General features: G+C 42.5%; 1 protein-coding gene across 1 annotated transcript in view; it reads right to left on the bottom strand.

Annotated features, from left to right (window-relative positions):
• FBLN2 (fibulin 2) overlaps positions 1–7,654 on the bottom strand; it is a 127,484-nt gene extending 119,830 nt beyond the window's left edge. The window contains 1 exon segment of the mRNA XM_079964961.1: positions 7,583–7,654. The gene's annotated coding sequence lies outside the window, so the exon portion shown is untranslated.
• Positions 7,655–25,229: the final 17,575 nt, after the last annotated feature.

The raw sequence follows: 25,229 nt of genomic DNA, 5'->3' as shown, positions 1-25,229 counted from the left end.
AAGAGGAGGAGGAAGAAGAAGTTGTTGTTACTATTGTTACTATTATTCGTGCTCTGGACATAGGCCCAGATATCGGCACATTTTGATGAATGTATGAAAAAGGCTGGCACACAGGGAACATCTGGAGAGAATCTTGTGAAATTGTCTTCTCTCCATAAAGTAATGGAAGTAGTATGGTGGGCACAACATTGTAATATTTATTCAGGAATTGTGGAGACATGTGTGACCACTGGGTCAATCTTTGTGAGTCTGTTGCTCTCCATTCTTCCCCACTTTGAAGATTCTTCCCAGTTCTTCAACAGACATTTTCTACCATAACAGAACAACTTTAGAAGTGCTCAAGGGTTTGGATATACCAAACAGGGTTTTTTAAAAAAAAAAAACCAAAAAAAACTTTCCCCCTTTGAAGTGGGACTTTCTTCCTAATCATGTTTATTTAGTGATTGAAGGGTGCAGTTGTTTCTTCAACTTTTGTAGGGTGGAAACCTTCTACACAATCATGTTCACTTTTCTTTCCTTCATCTCACATACTTTCTGAGGGTAAGACTGATGAAAGGAGTGCCTTAACTCAAGATATACAGGTAGAAAAGATCAAAATGTTATGTGCTTTCTAGTGGGAGTACCTCTCCTTGGAAAGCAACCAACTGAAGAACCTTTGGAAGCATTCTACAACTTACAACCATTCTACAACCAACTTGCTTCTGGGATGGGAAGTGCAGGGCAAGATTGAGTGGGCAGATCTTGGTGACAAAATTTATTTTTAAGCTGCTTAGCTTTACTGGAATTTAAAATATTGTTTTCCCCCTATATTCAGGATCACCCAATCCAAAACATTTATAAATATACATGCTTTGGGGAAAGGGTTTTAATGGAAGTGTTAGAAACTCAGATATATAAGCTAATCACCAAATGGCTCCTTAAACCTAGGCTATGGTCGCCACAACAGAATGTCTAGGTGCCTTTTTCTGCTGTGGAATTTATTATTACTATTACTATTAATTTCATTTCTATACCACTTTGTATTCTAAAGAAAAAACCTAAAAGCGGTTTACAGCACATTAAATAAAATAAAGCAATAAATAAATAAAACAATAAACAAACAAAACAGTCCAGAATAAATCAAATTCAAGCTTCAAGGAAAATATATAGATCCTTCTCTAAGTAACATTTTTCTTTTCCTATATTTATTTACCTACAGTGATAAAGCTGCCCCATAACAGACGTACTCTAGGAAGCCAGGGTGATGTAGTGGTTAGAGCGTTGGCCTATGGCCTGGGAGATTGGGTTCAAATCCCCACTCAGTCATGAAGCTCACTGGGTGACCTTGGGCCTGTCATAGTCTCTTAAACTACCTCACTGGGTCATTCTAGGGATTAACTGAGGAGTGGGGCGAACCATGTACACCTTGGAGAAAAAGGTAGTATATTAAATACATTAAATAAGCTCTTCTGCTTACCTGCTTAAGAAAGCTGGAGGGCTCAGCCAGTTGGAGATGTCAGTCACCAATCTGGCATTCAGAGATCTCCAAGTAGTTGAAATTGGACCAGCACCAGCAGCAAAATGAGAATTTAATGAAAATCTATGTTATGCACCAGGTCTATCTTACATGGGGCTATTGCAGACCAGGACACATGTTGGGAACCAGTATGCTATTTTAGATGGGCTTAGAGATGCCTAGGAGATTTACTATTCACAGAACATCAGGCTTCAATCACTTACAATAAACTGCTTTTGAAAGTTAGTCTTCAAAGCGGGGTGCCACGTGACACATGGGGGTAAGGAAGTAATGCTTGTGAATTACAAGCTACAAAATTGTGGGTTTGTCTGGTGGCTAAGACTGTAATTCTAACCCCAGTTTCCTGGGAGTAAGCCCCATTGACTTCAATAGGACTTACTTCTGGGTAGACAGGTTAGGTATGCATTGTAACTAACCTTTGGAAAAGAGCCAATATATATAGGTTGCTTCATTATCTTAATTCAATTTGCAAACCCTTGAGGTCTGGGTTTTTGTATACTACATGGAATCTATGCGCAGTAATTGCAAAGGCCAGTCTTTCTGGGAATTTGGGGAAAATACTTACAGTCACATTATGCCCTTGATGTATTTGTGTGGTTCTCAGGATCTTAATGAGCTTGGAGCTTCATACCAGATTTCCCCCATAAACCAGAATCACATTAGAATATCTGTTTTGGTTTCTTTTGTAAATTATATATTATGTTCCCTTATTACCACAGGAAGTTATTGTGGTCTTTTCCATAAGTAACATGTGGCTTGCAAACCAGTCCTGTACCAAATGGGTTATGCTGTATTTTATTAACAAATAAAAAGAAAAGGCTAAAGTGAAGGCCCTTGTCCATCAAATGTTGTATTACTGTGGCTAGTCTCATTGCCCCAAGTTGTATTATTTCCTGCTCACACATAAATACTAGATGAAACAGACTGAAAGGAAGGAACGAGCACTTAAGCACAAGTCTGAGCATGGGTCCAAATGTTCTGTGCAATACCTATTTCTAGAACCTAACCGCAGAGCAATTCTTAAACATTTCCCCAAATGAAGAAATAAGACTCATATCCAACACCCATTTCTTAATCACTTGGTCTGTGCTGCCCAAAAAGCTTTACCTTCTATATTTATCCTTATTTCTTCTCCTGGAGCCAGAAAAGTGGTCCCAAGCACCCCCTAATATCATAAAATCTTTTTTAAGATGAAATTGGCTGTTTTAGGAATCTTGCACTATCTTGTATGCCCTTATAGCCAGGAATATTCTCATAGATGCCTTCCTTATCCTACTAAAATTGTCCAGTAGCACCTTAGAGACCAACTAAGTTTGTTCTGGATATAAGCTTTCATGTGCATGCACACTTCTTCAAGCTTATACCCAGAACAAACTTAGTTGGTCTCTAAGGTGCTACAGGACAATTTTTTAATTTTTTAAATTTATTTCGACTGCGTCAAACCAACATGGCTACCTACCTACCTGAATTGTTATCCTACAGTTGTTGCTTTTCTGGGGCAGGACCATTGTGCCTAAGTCCGCATCTAGCTTGACGCTTGTTGACTTTATGGATCCGAACAGTCCACAGAGAACTGTGTATCAAAAAGCCATCTTCCAACAACAGTTAGCTCCAACAGATTTTAATTCATCACCAAGGAACCTTCATGTCATTTTGTCAAAGCTTAAACTCAAGGTTGGTCCTAAGTGACAGGCCTACACAGCAAATCCACAGCGGTAACATTCAACCAGAGGTCAGCTGGCCGAGATGAGCCTCACATACCTCAGTCAACTGTGGGTAGGCTGACCCATTAATATCATAGGGTTTGGGTGTGGTCAGGGGACAAAGATGGACAAGAGAGAAACTCCTGTGAGAGAAACTAGAAGAGAAACTCCTGTGTAAAATCTGTCATGGGCCAGTAAGGTTTTCCAAGTATGACTGCTAGCATCCATTCAGGATAGAAGGGAGATGCAGTTATTGGTCATTCCGAGGCTCTTTACTACACAGCTGCCAGGAAAGTTATGAGGCATACGAGCAACCTCCATACATGCATTTTACTGTCCTATTTAGTTACAGTCTCCTAGACAAGTACAAGCCCAAATGTATGATACAATATCCCTACCTCTTGGCATAAACAGGTGAAGGCAAATCATCTGAGCATGGTAGCCATTGCGTGAAATGTTCTACTTTTGTCAGTTCTTCATTCCTTTGAAAACAAGCAACTTCTTATTCGTTTTCCAGTAAAGGAAAATTATAAACACAAGCGGGATTAAGCAAGGGAATATAACTCATTATTACAAGGAAGCAAGAAAATGAGCTAATGCTCAAGCAATCCACTCACGTTGCCCACAGTCCGTAGACAACAGATAACAGAGCCAGTAAAAATTAATGCAACAGAAGGAAACATGAAGAAACAACTGACATGAAAAGAAAGGCCTTCAAGAAGATGCAGTTTTCAATCTGATAGAAAGCACCATATGTTATCAATAAAATTAATACTCTATATATGTCTGCAACACATCTTCTTCCCCAGTGATAAGAATCAAACATTTGTTCTAGATTACATTTTGATTTATTAGAATCACAGTATAGACAGTGATTACTGACAGGGAGGGAGGGAGCCCAGGGCGGGGCCCAATATATATAACTCAGAGTTTGCTGCCCTTCCACATCACCTCAAAGCACTCTAGCTAATGGTAGCACAAGCCCTCTGAGGACCTGATATAGCTCTTTAGTGGAAGTGGAAGGCCTAAGTGGACACTTTCACATATTACATAAATATATAAATTGTTTGATGGGGTCCATGCATAGCCTGGGGTACACAGACCCGGGGAGGGCGGGTCATGCTTGCCTATAAAATGTTAAATATTACATATTTTGAACCCTTAGCTGCAATACCATTCTTGCCCAGTGTAGCATTTCTGGAATACAAATGTACAAAAAGCCGAAGACCAAATTGGGATAGACCTACTGACAAGCTGCTAACTAGATGTTGAGGAAATGTCAACACAGAGTAAGACCCTAGTTTATGAGCACCCACCAGGCAGCAGTAGTCAATATGATGCTCTCCCAATGTGATTAGACTCCATCCCCCACCAGCCTGGCCAGTGTTGAGGGGAAATGGGAGCTGTAGTTCAGTAACATCTGGAGGTCAGCTTCTACACAAGAGAGTAAACAGATGGCCCTTATTCCTATGTTTGAACAAACCAACCTCCTAAGTCTTTGGTCCAATCTAGTAGGGCACTTCTTATATTTTTGTATATTTTTAACTCAACTGATATATATTGCGCTGGCTAGGGCTAAACTCTAGCCAGTTGGGTCAACAAATGCAACAATTAGCCTCATATACAGATGTATTTCTATAAATAAAGAACATCTGGTTTTTTGGCTGCTTGTAATAGATCATTAGTTTCTGAGCTTATTATCCTGGGCAGTGACCACTGTTCTCCACTGTTCTACGGGTTCTTGGTGTTTTGCGCCTTGCTGTTTGTGCCTATCTGACAAAAATAGCACATTTAAGTGTACATAATGCCTTTGGACTGGGTAATGTTTGAGGTACAGAACCACAAACAGCCCTTTTTCAAGACAGAATTTAAATTCTTTGAATTTATCTTGTTTACTTTACACAAACCCTGTTTCTTCTATACAGATGGATACGATCTGTCAAAGACTTGGAACATTTTATCCCATAGCAGAACTTGTTTAAACTACCATCTGTTCTTTCTAGATGGGCACAATAGGACCAGGAACTATTTACCATTCCATAAATTAAGAACAGAATTTGGACAGCTTCTTACAAAAATGAGGTAAGAATGAATCGGATGACTTCTGCTAGCACATCCTTCATAATAAACCAATATCAGGAGTTGTCTTTTTGTCTCTTGGTTAAGAATTCATATACTGTACTGCTTAAGATGCACAGGGATGACTACTGTGACTTCAGTGGAGATACAAATTGGCCAGTTCTCTAGCTGACCCTCAATCTGTTATGCATTATGATAGTATATTGTAGGTAGAGAATTATTAGTATGTAACACTACAGTTTAGATCAGGCTTCCTCAACCTTGGCCCTCCAGATGTTTTGAGACTACAATTCCCATCATTCCTGACCACTGGTCCTGGTAGCTAGGGATCATGGGAGTTGTAGGCCAAAAACATCTGGAGGGCTGAGGTTGAGGAAGCCTGGTTTAGATCTTTGGTTAAATACTGGAGTCAAAGAGCTGAACACCTATTTCAGATCAGTATGTGAACTTTGGCCTGTCTCACCTTTTCTCATGAATTGGCTGCATAGTCCTATCTTCAGTGTCCATTCTCTTACAGATTTTCTCCCACCTGATTCTTCTAGCTCTGACCTTCTTTTTTCTCATTCTTTTATGTTTCTTAGCATTCCAACTATCTTATTCAACTCCATCCTGGATATGCTGCTTTATGAACCCACTGCCTCCTTCTTTCTTAGGGTCTCCTTTGAAACCCCCTTTCCCCAGACCCTGATTTCCTTTGCCCTTCTGTAGGATTAGGGCAGCTGCTGTCTGCCCAACAGACATTTAATACAAGGACAGCTCAGGCAATTCCTGACAAAGCTTCACTTCCCCTATAAAACTCTTTAATGCCTTATAATATAGATGATTAATTCTCTTATATTCTGATGCATCTGTTATATTGTATGCAAGAAACACGTGTGAATGCACAAAAATTCTCCTTTTTCTGCTTCTCACTAGCGTACACACACACACACACACACATCAATATCCTCCATTCACAATCGGCTCTAACATTGCCTCAGCTCCTGGAGGATTATGTGAAGTTTAACAGAAAAAAATGTGCTCAGACACATTGTATCAAGAGACCTCATGATTAACCAGCAATAGGACTTGCAAAACAATGTCTTTCATTTGTCTTCTACATAATGAAGACAATTACTCCATTCTAAAAAAGAAATATCAGATTGGAAGAGAATCTATTCATCAAAAGATTGCAAATACACACTCTCTCTCTCTTTGCTAAAAGCAAAAGGGAGGCAGCAAATCGATTCACTGCTATGGTATTTTTAGGGACAACTGTTCATCAGAGTGAACATGCAATTTCTGTAAGCAGTGTTAATGAGAGTCGTGTGAGTTACATTTCATCACATGCCACAGTGAAAATGTAATCCTTATTAAGAGAAGACTGGTGCTTGGAGTATGCTGTGTCTCATAGCATGTTTCCTAATGCAGAAAAAAACCCTAAACATAGCTAATTTTGATTGATCTAAAGTGATTTAGCTATGACCATCAACTGAAAATACTATCCCTTGCTTACTCTGCACTCTTTGTAGCTGTTGTGATTCCTTAAGAATTCACATCATAAGACATTCTGCAAAGAAATGACTGCTCCCAAGCATTTTTCATCACACGAGCCAATGGAATGAGGAAAGGAAAAAAGCTCATGAAGCACTCAACACTGTCAGAATCTAAATTATTCTCTAATATTTTGTAACACACGCAATCAGCTTTTATAAGGGCCTGACCCTGTCAGTCTCATATGGCTCACATTCAATCTGTCACACTGAATCACAACTCCTCCTTGATTTGTACCAACAAAAGCAAACTTAACTTTCTCTAAGAATGTAAAGTTTAAAAGACATTGCTTAATTCAGCCCAAAGCCCAGACGTAGCATCTAAAGCAATTGCTTCTCATTAAAAAGAATGAATAAACCAATTTAAGATGTAATTAATAATACAAATACTTCTTTCTGCATCTGAGATACCTTGCAGAAAAGTAGAATGCAAAGACTGCATGCAACTTTCACCATAGTTTTTACGGTCAATAGCTAAAAATACCCACTAAATCATTTTACATCTGCTAAAAGTTTTCAAACCTTGTCAGACAGAACAAACTTAACAATAACTTTAAATGCTGAGATGTAAATCTTAAGAACAAAGCCTAGGAATAAAGACAACAGCAATATATACTTTTAGAACCAGCAAATCACAATATGTAGCAAAACCAAAGCTAAACCAAGAGATTTTTAAAATTCTTATGCAATAATAAACCTAATAGATGCATTTAGTTAACTATTACAATGCACATGTGGGTAGATTTACAGACCTGTGGCTATAGTTACAGTTTCTTATAACCTTTTGTCTCCAGTCATATTACTGGTCCTCTGTTTCCAAGTGCTGCTTTCAACTCACATCCATTCCAAAGGAACTGCCTACATTTTGTGGTGTAATCTGAGCAGGGAAGTACCATGTGCCTATGATACAGTTAATTTACTTTTTACCTCCCTCTGATGTGCACCGGGGTGAGGGGAGAGCATAAAAATGGAAATACTGTTTTTCTGTTCAGCAGGATTTAGAAATTAACAGCAGCATATTTATATGTGGCCATTTTGGATTTTTTTGTGTTTTATTGTGCATTTAAATAGATTCACTGCCTTGAAATACCACCACTTGGCTTTCATGCAGACCAGCTCTAATCCTGCCTGCTTGGTACAGATCTTTTTGCTAACTTTTTCTAGAGGCTCTGGAGGGAGTTGAGAGGACTGAGGAGATCAATCATACTCAAAGTAACAGTCACACATTGTGCAGAAGCACAGACTTGCCAGCACCACCTGTGCGAAGAATAGACTAAAAATATAATGGCTAGTTTCTCCTACAATTTAATCTTTACGACTGCATGCTAGTTGGGTTATGTGCTGCTTAAAGTCATCTGGAGATGTATGGAATTTATTTCTTCACTAAAGTTCCCTAATTGGCTATCAATGTAAGCAATAATAATGGGCATTCTGCCCTCATATCTTGATTTGCTTTTTCTTTTCTGAACCCTTTTCTTTCCCATGAACTCTCATCCACATCATGGGATGCTGCAGATTCCCAACTCTTTGTGGCTCCCCCCCCCCATTGCCCCCCATATCTACAGTTGAGTCTGGAATGAAAATGTAAGTGAAACAGAATTTGATGAAGACACTTCCGTTGTCTTCCCAGATAGCCTAGAGAAACACCTGGAAGGGAAAGCTACATGACAAACAGCTGCAAGAGGAGATTAAAGATAAGCAACAGCAAGGCAATTCAGAATAAGAGGAAATAGAGATAAAACTAGAGCACACAGGAAACACAAATAGTTTCGTTAAAATCAGTGTGCTAGTTAAGCTAGACTCCTTAGAAGTAAGCAGTTTTTCTTTAACTGGCTTGCGGAATGGGATATTTAAAGACATTGCACTTCTAGGTAATGCTAGAATTCATGGTTTCCCCCCCTACTTCTGTTATCGCAAGACAGCTGGAGTGAGACTCAATCAATCTTCTCTCACATAAACAGCACACATCCCTTCCGGTCCCTGTATTTTGAATGTGTGTTGTATTTTTTAATAGTCTCATAGACCTACCCCTCTCTGCTTTCCTCAGAGGATTTCCACTGAGTCATCATAATGTTTGTGAATATTCCATGACATTACAGCAGCTTGGCCAATAGCTAGGCAGACACAGGGTATGGGAAATCAGTTCTTAGTCCATTGTGAAGATTCATGGAAAATAAGATTTAACTGATAAGTAATTGTAGAAGTGCAGACACTGCTAATATATGTCCCGGATAAAAGAAATGGAAAGAGTCCATCCTTCCTTCCATAGCTCCCAACTTTTCCCTTTTCTTGTGAGGAATTATATATGGAATAAGTGAATTTCCCTTAAAAAAGGGGGAAAGATGACACTATGCTTCCTTCACAGGTGTCCATGCTGTCTCCCCAACAGGATCGTACAGTGGTACCTCTGGTTACGTACTTAATTCGTTCTGGAGGTCTGTTCTTAACCTGAAATTGTTCTTAACCTGAAGCACCACTTTAGCTAATGGGGCCTCCCGCTGCTGCTGCTGCTGCCGCTGCGCGATTTCTGTTCGCATCCTGAAGCAAAGTTCTTAACCCGAGGTACTATTTCTGGGTTAGCGGAATCTGTAACCTGAAGTGTATGTAACCTGAAGCGTATGTAACCCGAGGTACCACTGTACACAATTCTTAAAGGTCTTGAATTGAGTTAGCATCCTCCGAATAGTTCAGCAGGGATGTATTTGAGCCCTCATTTCTTCTGGCGTTTTTTACTGAAATTTGGCTCTCTATGTGTATAGAGAGAAACAATCACTCTGCTAATCCATTTTTGTTTTTCAAACCTTCAGTCATTCAGTCTACTAGGCCAGGCATAGGCAAACTCGGCCACCAGATGTTTTGGGACTACAATTCCCATCATCCCTGACCACTGGTCCTGTTAGCTAAGGATAATGGGAGTTGTAGTCCCAAAACACCTGGAGGGCCGAGTTTGCCCATGCCTGAGCTAGGCTGATTCACGAGCTTTTCTCCTCTCAAAATAATAGAATACAAGGTTACCTCTAGGATCAAAGAGATGGTGCCTCTGAATACCAGTTGCTGGCAATCAACAAGAAGAACTATTGTCCTCAAGCCATGCTTTGGCACTTCCCATAGGCATCTCTTATTTTTCAGCTACTAGAGGCAGAAAACCTTCTCTGCCATCTACAAAGCCTTTCCACACAAGGGCTCCGGGTCCTGCTCCACTTTGTGTGTGCTTGGCACAGATCTGTGATGTCACCCATGTGCATTGGCAGAGGAAGAGGAGTGCGGGAGGAGTGTACCGCCCCCGGCAGTGCGATCCCTAGGGTGCAATCGCAGCTGCCCCCCACCCCCACAGGTGGTCACCCCGCCCCCAGGACGTGCGCCCCACCCCACGGGCTGCACACCCTGCCCCTGGGACGTGCGCCACCCCCACCCCCACCTGCTCTCCGCCCCCGGTGCCGGAGCATGAAGCTCCACCACTATGCACGTGGCACATGTGTGACCTCACACGGCAGGAGGAGGCCTCCAGAAAGCCTAATGGGGCTTGTTGCAGCCTCTGGAAAACCCAACAGAGCCCATTGTGGCCATGGGAACACATGCCAAGGCCCATTGTGGCCTGCACAAGGCCTGACAGGGCCTGCCATGGCTACAGGCAAGCCACAATGGGCATCATCAGGCCTTCCTGCAGCCACAGTGGGCCCCGAAGGGCCTTCCGGGAGCTGCAACAGGCCTCCAGAAGGTAAGGAGACATGCGGTTGGAGGGGGGTAGTGGCAGTGCGCGTAGCCACTCCAGGGCCCTCTGGATTTGACTGCCCCTCTCCTCAACTGGGCAGAGCGGGCTCCCCTGGGGACGCACCCAGCGGGAGCATATGTTCTCCTGCTGGTCATGCTGATGTCCAGCACACATTCCCCCGCAGTGTGCATGGCCCCACCGCAAAAAAATTGCCCTGCCTCTTAATGGGTATGTTGTGGGGGCTGGAGCCCTGAGAGCTCTGCACACTCGGTACCTGTGATTCCACACATTAGTCTCCTTGGCCATCCACACTTACAGCCCAAAGTACTTAATACGGTAATGTTTTGTGAGCTGAGTTTTGCTCATGAAACATGCCCTCCAGCAGAAGTGGAGCAGGCCATTTTTGCCAATTCGCCCTTCCCTTGAACCAGCCATGACTTCTGAAATTCTGTTCTAGAAGGGTGGAAGACAGAACTGAAAGTACCACTGGGATTGGTGGCAAATATCTCCCCCTCTTCTCCACCAGTAGGAATCTCTACTGGATAAAGGGACCCTCCTCAAAGGGCAATGCATGGTCCAAGATTCAGCATGCAGGAATCATCATTGGTCATGATGGCTGAGGCTGATGGGAGTTGGAGTCTAGCAACACCTGGATGGCTACAAAATCTCAATCCTTGGCCAACATAATAATTATTGGTACATTTATTTGACATGATGGTGTCTTATACAAGCACGTTCACATCCACAGAGCTCTGTTCTTATGCTCTATATTATTTTATAAATATAAACTATTTTCCCTTTAAAAGAAAGTTAGTTTTCCTTTTCTTTTTAACCAGTGTAAAACTATAAAAAAAATAGTAGTCTGGAATCATCTGCAGGAGGGTCACTAGTTGTTTCAGGAGCTAGTGATGCTCATTTGACAAAGCCACTTCCGCCCTACAGAGGAGGTGGGGTTGCAGGCTTCACAGCCCTGCGCGATTGGGGGGATTCCCGGCCGCGTCACACCCTGGCCAGCCAATCAGCTGGCTCTGGGGGCATGGCCTGCCCTATTTAATGCAGGACGCAGCCAGGGATCTCCCTCTTTGCCCACCTGCCAGCTGTTTCTGCTTTTCCCACCCTCCCGGCCTATAAGTTTTCCCTTCCTTGACCTTGCTATGTACCTTGGTTGGTCGCCGTTGAGGGGCCCGGTAGGAATTTTTCCACTTGGCAAATTGGTACCAGCCACTTAATTTTTGCCTACCTCGTAGCAAATCGTCACAACTTTTTTGGTATTGGCGGTTAGGCATTGGTATTGTTCTGTAGTTGGAAGAGGGGAGGAAAGCCTATGGAAGTGAGGGCCTAAGGCACGCCCCTGAGCGGTGACCCCGGGGGGGGGGTTCCTAGTTGATGTGCATCAGCAGGACTCCCCCTACTAGTGGTTAACCCTTCCCAGACGGGCTGAAGTTGGATATAGTCAGTTAGGACCAATGCCTAAGCCAATACCGCTCATCACCTGTAACCAATAAAGTTGTGGCCTTATTTAGCCCATTAACCTTAATAATTGTGTCATGTGTCTTTATTTCCACTGGGGGGGGGCGGGAACTCCCAACGCAACAGTAAGAAGCCAAGACTTTAGTGTCATCAGTGGGATATAGAGTCAGCAGACACCTTCTGTTTCAACATTCAAACACCTGCTTTTCTATTCCATCAGCTTTATGCAGGCAATTAAGAATACATCTTTCCATAACAGTTAATATATTTCTGACTAACTTTTTATGTGGTTTTTATAGTATAGTTTATGCATGATTGTTGTGATTTTTTTTAAAGAATATAAATGCTCTGATTTTTTTTAAGAACATCAATATTGTTATACATCAAATAAATAAAACTTAACTATTAATTACATTAGTTCTGACAAAAATATTTCATCTTATGGTACACCTTTCTTGAGCATTTAAAAGCACTGTGCAATTTGTAGACTACAGGCATCCTGATGAAATTAAAATAAACATTCCAGCCTATTAATCTAGTTCATAAATCCATTAATGGAGTGTTTCTGAAATTATTCCTTTAAACATTCTTGGTCCCAAATTGTTCCAATTAACCTCATGCTCCCGGATGCCAAGCTACAGAAGTATGTTAGCCAATTAGTAAGCCAGAGACTTCCAACTCAAATAGAACTGGTAGACTCGCTTCAGGAGGTACATAATGGGTGCAGCTCAATTCTATTGAAATAAATGGCAGAAAAATAATAATAAGCGGGATAAAAGCAGCATTACACCATCCAATCCAAAGACCAAATGAGTCAAAGTGCTAGCAGATGGGCTAATGGATAATCTAGGTAAATTCTCTTCTGCCTACTTGCCTGCTTCAGAACTACACACAGCGCATTCTGGAAAAATAAAAGGAAGGCCATCAGGAACAGCCACCCAAATGTGCTCTGTGGCTCCTCTATCCCCAAATGAACGAGAGGTGGGCACACCTGGTACAAAATAACAAATTCATCCATTAGGATTCATTACTCATGACATTAATTTCAAAACAAATAGAAATTGCACCAAGCAAGCTCCAATTGGTTTATTCTTATCATTCATTTTCAAATGAATTCAACCCCCACTCAGCTGTTAAAGGGAAGTTACCTACAGTATTGTGCATTTTTGAAAATGGCCCTATGTCTATTACTCACTACAGTGGTACCTTGGTTCTCAAACACCTTGGTACTCAAACAACTTGGAACCCAAACACTGCAAACCTGGAAGTAAGTGTTCCAGTTTGCAAACCATTTTCAGAAGCCGAACGTGCTCTGTTTTGAGTGTTACGCTTCCGATTTGAGTGCTACACTTCTGTTTTGAGTGTCTTGCTGAGGTCTGTCTGTTTTTGCTATTTATTTTGTGTTTTTGTTTTTGCGGCTCTTTTTTGTTTTGTTTTTGTGACTGTGTGGAACCCAGTTCAGCTACAGATTGATTGTGTGACTGCAGTACATTGTTTATTTCTTTCATTTTATGGATCAATGGTTTCATTAGATAGTAAAATTCATGTTAAATTGCTGTTTTAGGGGTTGTTTTTAAAAGTCAGATTAATCCATTTCGGATTACTTTCTATGGGAAAGTGCACCTTGGTTTTTGAACGCTTTGGTTTTGGAATGGGCTCCCGGTATGGATTAAGTTTGAGAACCAAGGTACCACTGTACTTAATTCGTTCTGGAGGTCCGTACTTAACCTGAAACTGTTCTTAACCTGAAGCACCACTTTAGCTAATGGAGCCCGCCGCTGATGCCGCACCGCTGAAGCACGATTTCTGTTCTCATCCTGAAGCAAAGTTCTTAACCCGAGGTAATATTTCTGGGTTAGCGGAGTCTGTAACCTGAAGCGTATGTAACCTGAAGCATACATAACCCGAGGTACCACTGTATTTGCAAAAGGGGGGGGGGTTACAAGCAAGATGTCCACAGATACTTCCTTGCCAAGGCAAACATAGTGACCAGTGTGTCTTTCTGAAACTTTCTTCACTTCAGGTCCTCAGTGAACTAGCTAACCTTTACCTTATAAATTATTCCAAACTTCACAAGGGGAAATCAGCAACCTTAGTGGAAATAACCCCTTTTTACACTGGTTAAGAAGAAAAGGAAAGTAAAGGAAACAACATCCTTTGTTTTAAAGGGGAAATGGTAAAAAATAGGAAAAACCACTAAATGCTCAAACTAAACCTTTAAAATTTGATTTTCCATCTCTGTTGCCAGCAGTGAGAGATGTCTCTCTGCTCTCATATAATTTTCAACAGCCAGAAGAAAAGTAGGTTTTGCTAACTGTGGCTGCTCTTTCCATTCAAAATCCTTGATAACCAATGAAAGCTATAATAGCAATCTGCTTATGAGAAAATATACATAATATAAAATGAATCTAGATAATTAATGTAAAATGATGTTTTGGGGGAGCAGACTATGCATGCCCACTCATACCACAAAGAACTCATAACCCACCTACTCTCAGCAGCCAGAAATATAATAACCAGACACTGGAGAGACCTGTCAGGAGAAAGCATGGACCAATGGTACCAAATAGTATGGGAAACAGCTTTACTAGAAAAATTAACCAGTAAACTGAAACTAACACAGGGGCAAATAGAAGACGCCTTCAGCCCAGTATGGCTCCCCTTTATCACATACACAGCCCAACTAGACAACAACAAGAATCCGCCAACAGCGTACAAATCAATATGACTAACCTGATACAAAAACACCCACCTACCCCACTCACACATGAAAACAAAGACCACCACAGCCAACAACAAAGAAACAACCACACCCTAGGCCAACCCCAACCTCTCTCTCCACCAAAGAAACACAAGTGAATAGTAAGGAGAATCCGCACAAGCGACGCTGACACAAAACCCCACACATACACTAAGTAAAATAGAAACATCGCCACCCGACTCTAGCCTCACTCACCATGCCCCCTCCACCTCTTTTCTTCCTAATGTAACACTAATGTCTCAACAAATGAAACTGATCTGTAGAAAATGTAACTTGAAAATAGAGACATAGCACATACTTTTGTAAACCAAGAAATCTTTAATAATAAAAAACTAAAGAATGTGAACTTTGAAAAACTGCTACAGAAAAGTTTGCATTTATTAATTTTTAATAAAGTTGCATTTTTTATTTACCAAGCTGATATCAGACATTCTACAGTGGGCGCATGCATGCTCCAGCTGCTTCCATAGACAGTTTTAATATGTGCAAAAGACAGTTTTCTCTCTCTGACTCTCTCACACACACTTGTCACTCATTCAGTGATGAGGAAGCAGCATACCCCCCTCCCTTTGACAACAGCAAATGAACTGATTTCAGTGGCCATCCCTGATGCTTGTCCATTTTATGTTCCCTGAATGCCTCTGATTTTACACTGGGGACAGCACAAAAGTGGAGAACACGCTTTTAATCCCCAGCATCTGCAGATGGAGGTGAGAAAGATTCTTGGGGAAATAAAGAATCCTGAAAGAGGTGCTGTTGAGATTGCTGCATTGCATGGGTCTCAAACAAAGATGTACTCTCCCATGCCCACATTCCCAGCATGTTCAAACTCCTGTCTCAGCAATGTTTACACTGGCTTGGTCATGTCCACAGAATGGAAGATGGCAGGATCCCCAAGGACATGCTCTTTGGGGAGCTGCCTTCAGGCACCAGGCTTGTTGGTGGACCAACTCTGCATTATAAAGGTGTCTGCATATGTGACATGAAGGCTGGCAACATTAATCCCGCTGTGTGGGAATCCCTTGCAGATGACCCACAGTGCCTGGAGACAGGCAGTCAGGGTATATATCAGTGACCAGAGGAGAAATGACAACTGAGAGGAGTGCAGAGAGAAGAAACATCATGGTGCATCTACAACAGTGAAACTGGATGCTTTCATCAGCCCCAGTTGCAATAAAACATGTCTCTCCCATATTGTCCTCTACTGCCACAGCAGGCACTGTAACCTTCCAAAAGTTTCACTTCACCCCTAAAGGTGCACTCCTCCATCGTCTCCCAAGACAGAAGGATGCCAGTCAGGGGGTTGGGTCTGAGGTCCCTTCCAACTCTATAGTTCTATGATTCTGAGTGTAGGTAACAGGTAAAGGACATCTGGATGGTTAAGTCCAGTCAAAGGAGACTATGGGGTTGTGGCGCTCATGTCGCTTTCAGGCCAAGGGAGCCAGTGTTTGTCCACAGACAGCTTTCTGGATCATGTGGCCAGAATGACGAAACCACTTCTGGTGCAACAGAACCCAGGACGGAAACCAGAGTGCACAGAAATGCCATTTACCTTCCTGCCACAGCAGTACCTATTTAATTACTTGAAGTGGCGTGCTTTCAGACTGCTAGGTTGGCAGGAGCTGGGCTAGGACAGAGGAACGGGAGCTCACTCTGTCATGGGGATTTGAACCGCCAGCCTTCTGATCTGCAAGCCCAAGAGGCTCAGTGATTTAGACCACAATGTCACCCGCATCCCTTCCGAGTGTGAGCCATACTGAGGTACATAGACCAATAGTCTACCTCAGTATAGGCCAGTTTCCCATGTCTCACTCATATACAAGCACACAATAATACACATTTACATTGAGAGAAGAGGCAACCGGGTCGACATATGCAATAGGATGCATTCATAGAGTAGCCCTCATATATATATTCAATTTTTCCACCAAGGAGCTCAAGGAGGCATCCATTGTTCTCTCCCATCTTCATTTAATCCTCACAACAGTGATGTGATGTAGCTTAGACTGAGAAAGAGGCACATGGGGAGCAGAAGTGACTCACAGAGAACCCTCAGGTGTGTTCTCTACATCTAAGGTATAGGTGGGGACCATTTTGCATGGGGGTTCCATTTCTGGCCCCCGCATCCGTTGGTGGAGCGAGCAAAAGCCACACATCAATTGGATGCACCTAAAATAGTTGCTGCTTTTATTTATTTTTTATATTTTTCGGTAGTCTCCATTCATCATTTGCCCAAATTAAATCTTAGTATGGTGGAAACCACGGCTTGAACTGCATAGCTAAACCTGGCAAGGAGAGCAAGCAAATGCCTCTACCTGCTTGACTTTGCCAAGCAACTCTGAGGTTGCTTGGTATGCTGAGAACACTGTTACGGGTTTTGAATGGAAGGACAAAGCAGCAATACTTTTGAGATTCAATAAGAACACATTCCTATCTTGCCAGAAAACATTAGCACATCAATTCTGCTGATAACGTTGGATTGATCATCATAGGCAGGAAGCCTGTTCTGTATTTTCTGATACTTACATTAAACCAAAAACATACAAAGTAAAGAGCAGATAAAGAACATTAAAGGCAGAAAAGCCTATTTGGTATCAAATATAAAATCCCTTCCACATGCAAAAATAAGGAGAAAAGAAATCCCTGCAGATTTCAAAGGAAGTTACACAAGTAATCTGGAATGGGCGGCATTACATCTGAGAGCAGAGCAAAAGTAAAGCTTGTATCAATATTCTAAGTATTCTGAAGCGTAGTCATTTGTCATGCCTCTGCAAATAGACAAGATTCTTAAAGTATCAGAGCATTTCATCTTTTTAAAACACATCCAGTCATTTTTTTATTTTATTTCTTAGCTGCACACCTTCAAATGCAGAGTATTTATTGCCATTCTTTAAAGACATTTCTTTCCTGTGTTGCAACAACATAGTAGATGTTCCGTATTTATTGTGTTTCACATAGATCCATATTGAATGCACTTAGAATATAAGGAAATGGCTCAGTTTATTGCCAGCCCTGTAAACTCAGCCTGGCATTTGAGATGTGCCTTACACAAATGAGTGCAAAGTGCTTCCAGACCCTTCACAACCTCTTCAAAAAATACCTGTAGGCTTTGATCATTTGGTTTTCATGTAGAAATATACAGATTACATTTTGTTATAAGCAAAAGGCCATCACACAAGTCACATTTCCTCATTTGTCAGGTATATTTATACGCACACCAATACCCGCCAGCTAATTAAGCAAATACACCACCAAGCTTATTCAGGCAATTAAGAAATACCCTACTATAATAGTTTATTTCTGATCTTAGGGATCTCTGGGCTCCTTGGGGAGAAGGCCAGGATAGATATTTAATAAATACTAAATATGTATGGAGAGAATCCATCAATAGGCTATAAGCCACAATTTTCTGGGAAATGGTGGTTTAAATTCAGGGTGACTATCCCACAGTTCAGAGACCTGATCTGGACACGAGATCACAATGAATTTGGAACAAGAAGCAAAAAAGGGGGAGTGAAATAGTGCTAGGATCAGTAGAGTGCAGTGGCCTGATGGGGTTGAAAATTGCCCTCTTCCTGATTTTCAAACTGATCATTTGATGAGCAGATTGGCTGATGAGAGGAGAGAGTATGATAGGTGTCTCCACCCACGTTTGCTGGTGTGTGTGGTCCTAGGAGAGTTGGCCAAAGATTAATGCACCCATGGATAAAAAGACTAAGCCACCCCTCAGTTAAACTAACCATGGTTTTTGTAAGCTTGAGTTCCTGGTTCTGGGGGGAAAGGCATGGTATAGGATCATAAAAATGTAGAGTAGGAAGTGCCTGCGAGGATCATCAATTCCAACCCTCTGCAATGCAGGAATCTTTTTGTCCAACTTGGGGCTCAAAACCATGACCCTGAGATTAAGAGTCTCATGCTCTATTGGCTGAGCTATCAAATACAGTGATGATGATGATGGTTATAGAAGCGCCAAAGAGGAGGAGTGAGGAAGAAACACACAGGGCCCCTTGCTCATTCTTAATAAACTATGGTTTATTAATAAACCTGGCTTTGTTAAATAAACTATAGTTTATGAAGTCAATGTTGTTACTTATGAGAGTGAATGAGAAAAAAGGCAAGACAGAAATACTCAGATATCCTAAACACATGAGTGCAACTTTCTTTCTTTTTTTAAGAATAATTCTTTATTAACTGACCAATCACATCAAATCAAACCAAATTACATAAATTCCAAATTACACAGCCGAATTTTAAATTTTTGTTGGGGGTACCCATATTTCAAGTTCCGAAGGGATCCAATCAACTTCTTGCTTCTTACTGCTGTTTTAATGTCCACAAATCTAACCTTATGATGTTCACAGTACTATCCAGTCCTTTCTTATTATTTTTCCACATCTCTTGTTGTTATTTTCATATATTTTTCCTTTCTCTTTGTAACCTCTGATAGTCTCTGCAAGCTGGTTAGAACAGTTTGTAATCCTGCGTGGATATTATTTTTTTTATCCAGTAGCCATATCCGGACGTTTTCCATATAACATCACTTCCATACATCAAAACAGTCTTAGCGTCATTAATCTTCACCAATCTGCCTCCTTTCTCAAAACCTCTGAGGAGATTCACTAGGAATGCAGTCTGAAAACAAATCCGTTCTTCCTCCTGGCTATAAATCCTTTGGCAAGATGGCGACTCCGAATTAATTGCTGCGCCATTCCCAAAAGCTCTTATTGCTTCTCGGTCTCCATAAAGCATACTTTTGGTTAAAGTTTATCTCCACACAGACCTTAATCATCCTGCTTGGGTCAGTTCAACCGATGGTTCTAATGAGGAGGGGTTCTTGTAAATCACATAGAAGGAAAGTAAAAAAGGTCCCCCCCCCCATTCAGCCCCGTTGTCAACATACTCTGCCTTTGGTGTATCTTCATCATAAAATATTCCTGTTTCTCCAGCCCGTCGTCTTCTTTCACAGAGGCCACTTAAATTAGCAGACTTCACTCCCCTTCTTCACTTGAAATATGTGCATTTGCTTCTTTAGTAATTAATTATTCCAAATTGCTGCAACTAGTGCGCGATCAGAGACAGCACCCAGGAGAGCCGAGGTCCACACGGGGGCATTCTGCCTAGGGCCCTCACCCCCTTCTTCCGAATTAGGGGGTGATTTATGGGCACAGCAGGCAAGGGCAGTGTTCCCCATTTCCTTGGGGAAACAAGGGAGGCTGCCTACTCCCATAGCCTCTTAATTACCCTGTGTGGGTCGGAGAGATGGTATTGTCGGCCATCTTCCAATGCGCCCCCTAGTGGCCCCCACATGAGTGCAACTTTCATGTAGATAGCTATGGATACTTTGCTCTGACACCTAAACCTGAACCAAAAGCACTGCAGCGTCGCCTCCAACATTTCTCTAATGAAAATAGAGACTCCTATTCAATATAATAATAATAATTTTATTTATATGCCACCCATTAAACATTTAAAAACATCCCTATATAGGGATGTCTTCAGATGTCTTCTAAAGATTATATCGTTACTTATATTCTTGACTCAGGGGTTGCATAACTCCATACCCTCCAACAATTCTTTGATGAAAATACAGACATCCTAAGGAAAAGCGGGACATTCTGTGATCAAATCAGAAACTGGAATGGCTTCTGTAACTCTGGGACTGTCCCTGAAAAAGAAAGAAACTTTGAGGGGCTGCTACAGAAAGCAACATGAATGACCAAGCACCGATTCATTTATATACTTTATGACACAAAATGTAACCACTTGGGGGGGAAATTGCAACCCTGCATGGCAAGCCATTTGTATGAAGCTGTTTCACAGGCAGTTTGCTGTGATCTCAGTCATTCTGGGAGAACTGCTCCCCCTTCTTGCTACTCCGCTTTCCCCACTTCCCAGAAAAGAGGAAGGTGAACATGATGAAGAACAGGGAACGGGGACCTTCGTGCATCAACCTTCTTCCAGGGATCGCTTACCAATTGTGGGTGTAGCAAAAGGTGTGGCCAGAAACACACTACTCTCCATCTTCCATCCAGGCAAGCAAGGTTACAGTGCAGGCAGGTAAGGTCACTAGAAGATGGTGCACAGCAGGGCCAGTGAGGGGTATGACCTGGGCAGGGTTCCAAAAGCCAGGCACATTTGGTTGCCAGGCTTAAGGCTCCCCACTCCTGCTAAGAGTATGAATTATGTCTGGAGGCGGTTGGAGGATGGATGGCGGCTAACAGATTGAGGTTGAATCCTGACAAGACAGAAGTACTGTTTTTGGGGGACAGGAGGCGGGTGGGTGTGGGAGACTCCCTGGTCCTGAATGGGGTAACTGTGCCCCTGAAGGACCAGGTGCGCAGCCTGAGAGTCATTTTGGACTCACAGCTGTCCATGGAGGCGCATGTCAATTCTGTGTCCAGGGCAGCTGTTTATCAGCTCCATCTGGTACACAGGCTGCCCGCGGACTGTCTCGCCAGAGTGGTGCATGCTCTGATTATCTCTTGCTTGGATTCTCTTGCAATGCGCTCTACATGGGGCTACCTTTGAAGGTGACCCAGAAACTACAACTAATCCAGAATGCGGCAGCTAGACTGGTGACTGGGGGCGGCCGACGAGACCATATAACACCGGCCTTGAAAGACCTATACTCGCTCCCAGTACGTTTCCAAGCACAATTCAAAGTGTTGGTGCTGACCTTTAAAGCCCTAAATGACCTCGGTCCAGTATACCTGAAAGAGCATCTCCACCTCCATCGTTCTGCCTGGACACTGAGGTCCAGCACCGAGGGCCTTCTGGCGGTTCCCTTGCTGCGAGAAGCCAAGTTGCAGGGAACCAGACAGAGGGTCTTCTCAGTAGTGGTGCCCGCCCTGTGGAACGCCCTCCCACCAGATGTCAAGTCCCCAGTCCCCAGTCCAAGGTCAGTCCACATGTCCAAAGTCCAAACCAAAGCACAGTCCTGCAGAGATCATGGAGCATCCGAGTTGAGGCTCATAAACATGGGCAGATGAGCAGCCACAGTCCCTCAGCTCTGCTGCCCTTTTATACTCTGCATGCTGATTGCAGCATCTGGGCTCGATGAGGCATGGGACCCTCACCTGCCCCAAGGCTACACCAGCTGAGGAATCACAAACCTCTGTCGAGAGCTAGCAAACCCCACCTGGCCAGCTAGGGAGCTGGGCTGTGGGCCCTTGCCTGCATCAACTTCCTAGAGTGCTGCTCCGACTCCTCTCTACGCCTCAGAACTCACTGTGTTCATGGGGACAGGGACCCCTCTAGCTCTGGTGATGGGTCTTGCTGCTCTGGTTCCTGTGCACTGACCCCCACCCCCCTCAACATCCTCAGTCACCCTGTGAGTACTTCCTACACCAACATCACCTTCCCCAGCTATACCACTTGCTGGGATCCTCTTCCTCCTCCTCCTCCTGCCAGTTCATGACATATTAGAAGAGAACAAAGGAGGCATTCATGGTGAGTTCTGGCACCCTTTTTTCCAGAAAAATAACACTGATCCTGACCTATATTATGATTGCATCAAAAGGCATCTTGCTTCAACTTATGTGAAGTATTCTGAGCACCTGGGCAAAACTGAGATAAAAATACAATTATTATTATTTTTAATTTATGTTCCTATATACATTGGGTCGAACTTAAAGCTTAACAAAGCTTCAAAAGTAATTGGGTAGATTTGAATGACCTCTGTGTGGGTGTAATAACCATTTAAACTTTATGGCCATTGTGATCAAAGAGGGCTGAAAGAGTTAAAGGTTCTCCACAGGTTCAGGAGGTAATCAGCAAAAGAGTTGCCCGGGGCCTCACACAGTACAAGATGTCTCAAAAGCAACAGTACTTAATCCTGTGCAACTCAGTACTGGTGCACTTTGTCATCAAACTACAGGGACACCCGTCTCGTGATAGATTATTCTCATCTCGGCCAAAAGGAAAATATCAGCTCTTTTTCTCTGCTTGGTATTACTGCTGGGAGTTTTGGGCTATACGGTTGGTGTCTAGAACTCATTCAACCATCCATCTCAAGGTTACAGTTCAGTACATGTCCTTCTGCTTCTTGCCACTAATGGGACCCACACAGCTTCCGATACCTACTTTCATTCATAAAAATTAAAGTTTGTTCAGAAGTAGGGTGTTTCTTTGAACAATTCTTCCCAATATCAATTAAATTCTTCTAGTCACATTTCATCACTAGCAGCATGTAATCAGGGCTGTTTATATTTTCGCTGTGCTTCTGGATTCAATCCAGGAACAGCAATCATTAGCAAGTAGATTGTTGTTGTTTTTTTAAAGGAAATGTTCAAGCCCTCTAAAACAGGAGATTACTGTAAATTGGAACAGCTTCATGTTAGAGAACACAAAAGGCTGCATGCAACACAGGTAACCAAAGGATAAATACAACTCAGAAAAACATTTCTTCCTCCCAGCACCCTCAGCACAAGGCTAATGGATCAAGAAAAGGGCCATCGTCTCTTTCAAATTTTTATACTTTTGTATAAATTAGTTCACTGAGCAACCATCTCCTGAAAAACATAAATGCACTCACAATATAGTCTAGCCAAATATCTAGGTAAAGGTAAAGGGACCCCTGACCATTAGGTCCAGTCGTGACCGACTCTGGGGCTGCGGTGCTCATCTCGCTTTACTGGCTGAGGGAGCCGGTGTACAGCTTCCGGGTCATGTGGCCAGCGTGACTAAGCCGCTTCTGGCGAACCAGAGCAGCACACGGAAACACCGTTTAGCTTCCCGCTGGAGCGGTACCTATTTATCTACTTGCACTTTGATGTGCTTTTGAACTACTAGGTTGGCAGGAGCAGGGACCGAGCAACGGGAGCTCCCCATCGCGGGGATTCGAACCGCCGACCTTCTGACTGGCAAGTCCTAGGCCACCCGCGTCCCTGCCAAATATCTAGTGTTGTGCAACTGAGCAGGCAGGCAATTCAGAAGATTATCAGTATCAGGGAAAAGAGGGAAGAAAATCAAATTAAAATATTTTGAACCAATTTTACATTAGATATCTGGCAACAGTTTGTTTATTTGTTAAAAACTCATATGGACCCCTCAAAAGGTTCCTGCATACATAGCAGAGCGCTTGGCCTTTTCTCATTCTGAGCACAGATCCTCTTAGAGCCAACTTCCGGATGTGTCACAAGTCATCTGGTAGCACAGAAACTCTAAAATGATGTTCACTAACAATGTTCTTTGTACCGTGATCCTAGCTGGGGAAATGTAGTTTACAATACTGATAAGATATTAGTGGAGCTACACATATGTCCATAGCCTAGTGTTAATTAATTAAGCATATTTATAGCCTGCCTTTCTTTCATTAGGGATGCCTCAGTTATCTCCATCTTCAAATGAGATGAATTTTTAAAGATAAATATGCTCTTGATTCCTGGTCACATTTCATTCTTCATTGCTCTCTCTTACACACACACACACACACACACACACACACACACTAATTTCTTTTTAGCATTAAAATAACAAAAATATTATTTTTCCTTCTGTTTCTTTTAAATCGGCAAAGAGCCAAAGCTTAGTAGAGTGTGTGTTTTAGATTCAGAAACTCCTCCCCCCTCTCTGGTTGTGGTTCCCTCTATAGCCAAATGGGAACCAATTGCATGCCCAGGCGCCATGTACATCCTTCTGCACTTAGAATAAAATAGCCACACTTACAGACATTCATTTGGTTCAAATTAGGCACAACTTTATTGATTATAAATGGGAGTGGCTTGGGCTTAAGCATTGGGTACAACCATTATCAACCAACCCACTTGAAGCTCGGTTTTCTCAAGTGTCATCGAACACATATTGAGGGAGTCTATAACATTCATCGCTCACTGGAAGGACAGATCCTGAAGCTGAGGCTCCAATACTTTGGTCACATCATGAAAAGAGAAGACTCCCTGGGAAAGACCCTGATGTTGGGAAAGATGGAGGGCACAAGGAGAAGGGGACAACAGAGGACGAGATGGTTGGACAGTGTTCTTGAAACTACTAACATGAGTTTGACCAAACTGCAGGAGGCAGTGGAAGACAGGAGTGCCTGGCGTGTTCTGGTCCATGGGGTCACGAAGAGTCGGACACGACTAAACAACTAAACAACAACATAACATACATCAAATGGGTGCAACCCCACAGAGATTGTCTTGAGGAGTGCTTTGGCCCTAGCCACTACCTAGACATCCAGAGAGAAACACCTCCTCCTGGATCCCTTTAATGGGATACCCCAATCCTTGGAGGAGCAGGCAAGGCATACAACCTCCAGCCATGACTATGGCTTTTACCCAGTGCCACCAGCTGGGGCCTTAGTCTTTCCTGTGTAGCAAATTCTGGCTGCTCTGTTGAGTTGCTGTTCTGTTGCTTATCAATAAATGCAACTACTGCAATTCTCTCCACTCCTGTGGCTTCCTAGAATTAGGGAAGACTCCTTGCAATGCTTCTGCTAGATACTACGCAGGGAGCC

Source organism: Podarcis cretensis (genome assembly GCF_951804945.1).
Source record: "Podarcis cretensis genome assembly, chromosome: 2".
NCBI classification, from domain to species: domain Eukaryota; kingdom Metazoa; phylum Chordata; class Lepidosauria; order Squamata; family Lacertidae; genus Podarcis; species Podarcis cretensis.
The sequence above is the reverse complement of the archived record's forward strand: the minus strand, read 5'-3'. Positions and strand labels throughout refer to the sequence as shown.